This window comes from Tamandua tetradactyla, chromosome X, assembly GCF_023851605.1.
Source record: "Tamandua tetradactyla isolate mTamTet1 chromosome X, mTamTet1.pri, whole genome shotgun sequence".
NCBI lineage: Eukaryota > Metazoa > Chordata > Mammalia > Pilosa > Myrmecophagidae > Tamandua > Tamandua tetradactyla.
Genome location: NC_135353.1, coordinates 125,693,267 through 125,700,393, shown reverse-complemented (window position 1 = coordinate 125,700,393; position 7,127 = coordinate 125,693,267). Strand labels below are relative to the sequence as shown.

General features: G+C 39.1%; 1 non-coding gene across 1 annotated transcript; it reads right to left on the bottom strand.

Moving 5' to 3' along the window:
* Window positions 1-269: 269 nt before the first annotated feature.
* LOC143672362 (small nucleolar RNA SNORA2/SNORA34 family) lies at window positions 270-406 on the bottom strand. The gene has a single exon (XR_013169816.1). It is a non-coding gene; the product is annotated as a small nucleolar RNA SNORA2/SNORA34 family (small nucleolar RNA).
* Window positions 407-7,127: the final 6,721 nt, after the last annotated feature.

The following is a 7,127-nucleotide window of genomic DNA, read 5'->3' as shown; positions in this document are numbered from 1 at the left end:
GGAAACAAGAATTTTCTCACTATTAAATAAAGTTCAAAATATACAAGTTAGGGCTCTGATCATACAATAAGGGACACCACTCAAAAGGTCATAATCCAGAGCTGTCTCATTATTTTGGGTGGAAAATCCTTCCACAGTGGTTTTAGGTAATAATTTTAACTGCCTTATAATTTGATTGAGCAAGTTAAATAAAGGATCCCTATATTTTAGAGTCATAGTTTTATAAAGACCACAAATAAATATTAGCTCAAATCTTTCCCCAATGAATTGGATGTTTCTTTCCAATGAATTGACCATAAAATTTCCAAAGTTCTGAAATGGCCAACAGACCATAGGAGGACAGTTTTTTAGGCTCCTGCTTCAGACCAATAGCTCCATCAAACTGCTGTCCTTCATTCTAAGCCAAATCTAGTATATTTTAAATCTGCTCTCTTGTGCATTTCACTCCTATAAGTTCTTGTTTTTTTCATGCTTCAAATTCTTTGTTATGCTCACAGAATATCTTCTCAATATCCTTTAACTCCTTATCCTTATTTTCCTTCCTCTCCTTGAATTGATTTAGATTTGTTTGAACATCACTGATTAGTTGTTTCAAATGTTGTGTCTCATCCAAAGTTTAATTTGTTATTTGACTGGGCCCTATCCTCTTATTTCTTAGTATGGTGTGTTAGTTAGATTCGGTTGTCAACTTGGCCAGGTGAGCATACCTAGTCCTGTTGCTGCAGACATAAGCCAATGGTACGTGAACCTCATCTGTTACTAATTACATCTGCAGTCAGCTAGGAGGCGTGTCTGCTGCAATGAGTGACGTTTGACTTAATTGGCTGGTGTTTAAATGAGAGAGCGCAATGTAGCACAGCCTAGCAGCTTGGCATTCCTCATCTCAGCACTAGCAGCTCAGCCCAGGCCTTTGGAGATGCAGAAAGAAGTCATCCCAGGGAAAGTTGTTGGAACCCAGGGGCCTGGAGAGAAGACCAGCAGAGACCATCTTGTGCCTTCCACATAAGAAAGAACCTCAGTGGAAAGTTAGCTGCCTTTCCTCTGAAGAACCAACAAAATAAACCCCCTTTTATTAAAAGCCAATCCATCTCTGGTGTGTTGCATTCTGGCAGCTAGCAAACTAGAACATATGGCTTGTAATTTTTTTGTTGGTGATTAGGCATCTGAATTTCTTGATGCATTTACTCTGAATGTCTGTTTCTTTCTCTTGCCTACAATTTTCTTGTTGATCGGCTTTCTGTTAAAGCTCTTCTTTGACTCTTGGTTCAACTTATTCTAGATGTTTAGAACAGCTTCTATTTAGCTGATCCGATTTTTTTAGCTCTTATTCACGTGATTTGTGCCTTGGATATATGTTACAGCTTTTGTGATTGCACTCTTTGCTCAATTGTTTCACCCTCAGGAGAAAGCTTTGTTTTCTCTATTCCTCTTTGTTTGCTTTTGATTTGCCTCTTTCTCTATTTTTTTGAAGTAGACATTGATTTATTAGGACTTACGAACAGGAGACTATGTATTTTTAACACTCGTTTGGTTATATCTAGCTGCTTTTACCTGAAGGGCTAATTCTGAGGATAGGGTCTTCCCGGAAAGGACTTTCCCAAGTTAATGTTTTCCTAGTCAAAACAGTCAAAGAGACATGACTCCCAGGGGAGAAAGTCTCCCTGGCAATATGGGACAGAATTCCCAGGATGAGTTGGAACCTGGTATCATGGAATTGAGAAAGTCTTCCTGAACAAAAGGGAGAAGAGAGAAATTAAACAAAATAAAGTTTCAGTGACTGAGAGATTTTAAGCAGATTTGAGAGGTTATCTTGGCGGTTATTCTTATGCACTATATGGATATTCCTTTCTAGTTTCTAGTGTATTAGAATAGGTACATTGTGATCATGTGTTCTAGCTTGCTAGCTGCCAGAATGTGATATACCAGAAATGGAACAGCTTTTAAAAGGGGGAATTTATTAAGTTACAAGTTTACAGTTCTAAGGCTACAAAATTGTTCAAATTAAAGCAAGTCTACAGAAATGTCCAAATTAAGGCACCAACAAGAGGTTACTTTCATTCAAGAAAGGCTGATAAATTTCAGTGTTTCTCTCTCAACTGGAAAGGCACATGGTAAACATGGTGATATCTGCTTGCTGTCACTCCAGGCTTCTTGTCTCATGAAGCTCTCCTGGGGACATTTTTCTTTTTCATCTCCAAAGGTCTCTGGCTGGTGGATTTTCGTGGTTCTCATCGCTCTGATGGATCTCCTCTCTCCAAAATGCTTCCTCTTTTAAAGGATTCCAGTAAACTAATCAAGACCCACTTGGAATGGGTGGAATCATATCTCGGTCTAATAGAAAGTTAATACCCACGATTGGTTGAGTCACATCTCCATGGAGATAATCTAAACAAAATATTCCAGCCTATGTTACTGAATAGGGGTTAAAAAAATTGCTGCTCCACATGATGGATTAGAATTAAAACATGGCTTTTTTAGGGTATGTAATCCTTCCAAACAATCACACCATATGACTGTAAAATCTTTGTGACTAACTGACTCCCTTTATCCAGTGTACGGGCAGATGAGTAAGAAAATTAAGACCAAAAAATAAATAAGTGATAGGGGAGATAAGGAGTAGAGGATGTTTTGGGTGTTCTTTTATATTTTTATCTCTTTGTAATAATGAAAATGTTCTAAAATTGATTGTGGTGATAAATGTACAACTATATAATGATACTTGAGCTATTGACTGTACATTTTGAATGATTTTATGATATGTGACTATATCTCAATAAAATTTTATTTTAAAAGAAAAGTCCCACATGACATCCAGGGGTGAAAGTCTCCCTAGCGATATGGGAAAGGACTCCCAGGGATGAATCCAGACCTGGTAATGTGGGATCAGCAATTCCATCCTGACAAAAAGGGGAAAAAGAAGTGTAATTAATAAAGTATCAGTGGCAGAGATAGTTCAAATAGAGTTGAGAGGCTTCTCTGGAGGTTGCTCTTATGCAAGCTTCAGGTAGACCTTGCTACCTATCATAACCTGCCAATCCCCAATCAGGACCATTCCAGCCCATCCTAAAGAACACATAATAGGACAATATAAAAGATTCCACCACCATTCCAGGCAGTAGAGTAACTTTCCAGAAACCTACAACTTCCAGATGGGTCCCTGATCCACATAAGTCCTGAAATCTAGCCTGACCTCTCCAGAACATCAGATAGTTCTATCTCTCTACCTCATATTAGTGACAGACCCTTCCAATATCAAAAATTTAGAATTGCCATAGCCAAAACAACCCCAAAGAGAGATATGGAAAGATCAAAGGTGATGGTGAAATTATACATAGAAGATAGGATTTAACAAATGAATATGAATGCTGAATCATTAAATTGTTATCTCTTTTAGTCTCCAGTATTTTAGAGCAGCTAGAACAAAAACCTAAAATTGTGAAATTGTAAACCATGTCAAAGTCTGTAATATGTTCTACAGCTAATTGCGGTGCTTTGCTTTGAAATTTATAGCTTTTTTGTATATATGTCATTGTTCACAAAACAAGAAGGAAAAATAAGTCGATTGTGATGATAAAGAAGTATTTAAGCCCTCCAGCGTCCTATATTCTGGAGCAGCTAAGAGGAAAAATATGAGAGGATTGTATGGTAGCCCATGACAACTCTGGGATCTATCCTGTAACCACTTTTTGAAGAGTGCTTTGAGAACTATCGCTTTTTTATTTCTTTGCTTTGTATATATGTTATACTATACAATACAAAAGTTAAAAAAAAAGAAATAGAGATAAACATAGACATATAAAGAGATAGAGAGAGAAAACCTATGCCATCTGTTGAGTCCTTGAATCTGATGTATCCATAATTTTTCACTTATTGCAGTAAATAAATTCATCCCTTTACTGGAGATGGTTTGAATTGTTTTAACTTTGTTTAGACTTTAAAACAAAAATGAAAAAAGGCAGAAATTATATCACTAAACCTCCACGTAATTCATGTTAAAATACCTAATAACCAATATTGAATTGAAAGAAGTTTATATACATTTAAAAATTAAAAGTTCAGATGAAGGTTAGAAAAAAACAGTCCTAGGGACCCACAAAAAGAATGTAGCTCAGTTTCAAAGTGCCTTGGGGAAGAGATGGAGAAGCATGACAGTCTTCTTTGATGGCTCTCTGAATGTGTTCCTTCCTGACCTACCCAGCAGATAATGCTCTTCAGTCAACTATTTCCCTCAACCCTAAGGTAGTACTGTGACTTTAATTCTCAACCTGCACTACCCTTTGAGGGATGTGGTTGAAACAGAGGTTGCCAGCTACTTTTAGCCAGGGCAAATTGAAATCATTGCTCAGATGCGAAACCTTGGCAACGTTAATTCTCTAATCAAAAGTGACAAACTGTGCTGGGCCATTCCCTCCCTCAATTTTCTTGGGATAGGTTTACCCTTCAACAAACTGCTACACACCACTTTAAGAAAAGTTGCCTCCCCTACCAGCTGCTTTCTGTCCTGAGTGGGTTGAAATGTGGCTGTCCTCAGAACTAGAATCCAATAATCTGAATTTGCTAATCAAAAACTGTGATCAGGGCCCAGCAATTCCCCTGCAATTTGCTTGGGGAAGAGCTGTCCTTCAGTAAACTGTTTCTCACAGCTCCATGATGGCACTGTATTTCTCAATCGGCTCTATCTCTGGCCCTGTCTGACCCAGTGTGTTGTTAATATCATTTATCTCTTTAGCCATGTTTTCTTCATCTCCTTGAATTGATATAGATGTGTTTAAACATCTTTGATTAGTTGTTCCAAATTCCATGTCTCCTCATAATTTTAATTTGTTCCTTTGTATCATATCTTCCTGTTTCTTTGTATGGCTTGCAATTTTTTGCTGATATCTAGACATCTAACAATCTTGATGAGTTAACTATAAAGGTCAGTTTCTTTCTCTTGTAGAGGGTTTTGTTGTTGATTGGCTTTGTGTTAAGGCTCTTCTTGACACTAGGTTTTTCAGTATTTCACAGCCAAAACAAGGCCAGAGACCTACAAATGGGGTCAGATAAGTTCCAAAAGGCCCTGGCAAGAGGGTCAGGAAAGACACCCAAGTCTTTTTGTTAGCTTTTGAGGGTTGCACTTTCCTGACCTGACCAGCAGAAGGCACACTTTTGAAAGCTGTTTTCCATAGCCTTAAGAAGGCAATGTGTTTTTAAATGTCCATTAGCTCTGCCACTGTGAGAGGTGGGGTTGAAACAATGGCACACTGGCCCCTGTCTGGGATGGGCTGAAACTGGGACCCAGTGGTCTGAATTCCTGGACCAAAGCCTGTGATCTACACTCAGCTGTTTCCTCCCTATTCTTGGAAAGGTTTTACACATTCCTCTCTGTCTGCAACAGCAAGCCAGCCAGCAATTGGGCCAAGGCTGTTTGCCATGAGAGTGGGGGATGGGCACCAGCAGCTGTGGCAGAGCGAGTTACTCACAGTTATTCACCACAGTTTCTCGGTCTCTTCTTCCTACTCTTTCCTGGATGCTGTACAGTGCTACCCTGACCTTTAGAGCCCCAGAGCAGTTACTCCAGACAGTTTCTGCCTATCCACCAGCTGTCCTCAGAGGAGGGGTGAACCCTGCAGCCCACTAGTCTGCCATGTTTCCCAGAAGCTCCCGATATAGATTTTTTTTTAGGGGAAATTTATCCTATTTCGGACTTGCTTGGCTTCTGGAATCAGTGGGTTTATGTATCTTGTTATATTTGTGATGTTTTCAGGCATTATTTCTTGGAACACTCTTCCAGGCCTACTCTCTTTCTCCTCTCCTGCTGGAGATCTGGTGATATGACCATTGGATGTATTATTGTCCCATAGGTTCTTGAGGCTCTGTTTAATTTTTTTTTCTGTCAGTTTTCCTCTGTTATTCAGATTCAATGAATTCTACTGATCTGTTCTCAAGTTTACTGGTTCTACCGTCTGTCACCTTCAATCTACAATTGCACCCATTGAGTGAATATTTATTTCTCTCATTGTAATTTTCAGTTGTTAGTGTCCACTTAGTTCTTTTTATAACTTCTGTTTATTTGCTGAGGTTTAAATTTTTTAACTCTTAAAATATTATTTTAATTGCTTGTTGAATAATTTTATGAAGATTGCTTTAAAATTCCTGTCAGATAATTATAATATATGATTTATCTCAGTGTTGGCATCAATTTGATTGTCTTTTCTCAAGACAAATTGTGTATTTCTCAGCTCTTGGTGTGGTGGATGATTTTCAATTGTACCTGGAATGTTGGAGAATATAGTTCTTTTTTTTTTCTTTCATTTTTTTTTTTTACATGGGCAGGCACCGGGAATCGAACCTGGGTCCTTGGGCATGGCTGGCAAGCATTCTTGCCTGCTGAGCCACCATGGCATGCCCAGAGAATATAGCTCTTAATTCAAATTTTATTTTAGCAGGTGGATTGAAACTGTACTTGTCCTCAGAGCTACAGATTTTGCACACAAGTCTTAGCTTATTCTTTGGGTTGTGGTTCCAATGAGAATATAATTTTCAGAGACTTTGAAGTCTTATTTAGATCTGCTTGATTTATCTTATGCCACTGGGAATCCCACTGTTTTCTGTTGGCTGTGCTCACAGTAACAGAAGGAGCTTTTCTTTAAACAAGGCTACCACTAGGTGAAAGAAGGGAATCTCCCAGCAGCAAGGATGAATGGTGTTCCCCAAGCACTTGTAAGAGCAAGTTCCCCCTGCCTGTGGAGGATGGAGAGTGTCTCCCTATCCATGGAGTTCTTATGAGTGTCTCTGAGCAGGGCAAGGGTGAAGAGTGAAAAGTGGAGTCTCAGACTTGTAGAGAGAAATTGCTTCCTGCACTTGGTGCTTTTGGTGGCAGTCTCCCCACTGACTATGTATGATGGAGAGTGCTTCACAGTCCACATGCTTATTGTGGCACAATTCCACTTGCCAGTGGCCCTTCTTCCCTTAATGACATGGACACTTGCTGTGTTGTGATCTGCTTTGCTGGTGGATGTATGGTGTCTCCGGGGTAGGGGGAGTTGGGTGTCAAACATTGTGAGAATGAAGAGTACTTACCCCAGTAGCTTATCAGTGGGGTTTCCAATTGCTCTTCCTGCTGTTTCTGCAAGGTTTCCCTAATG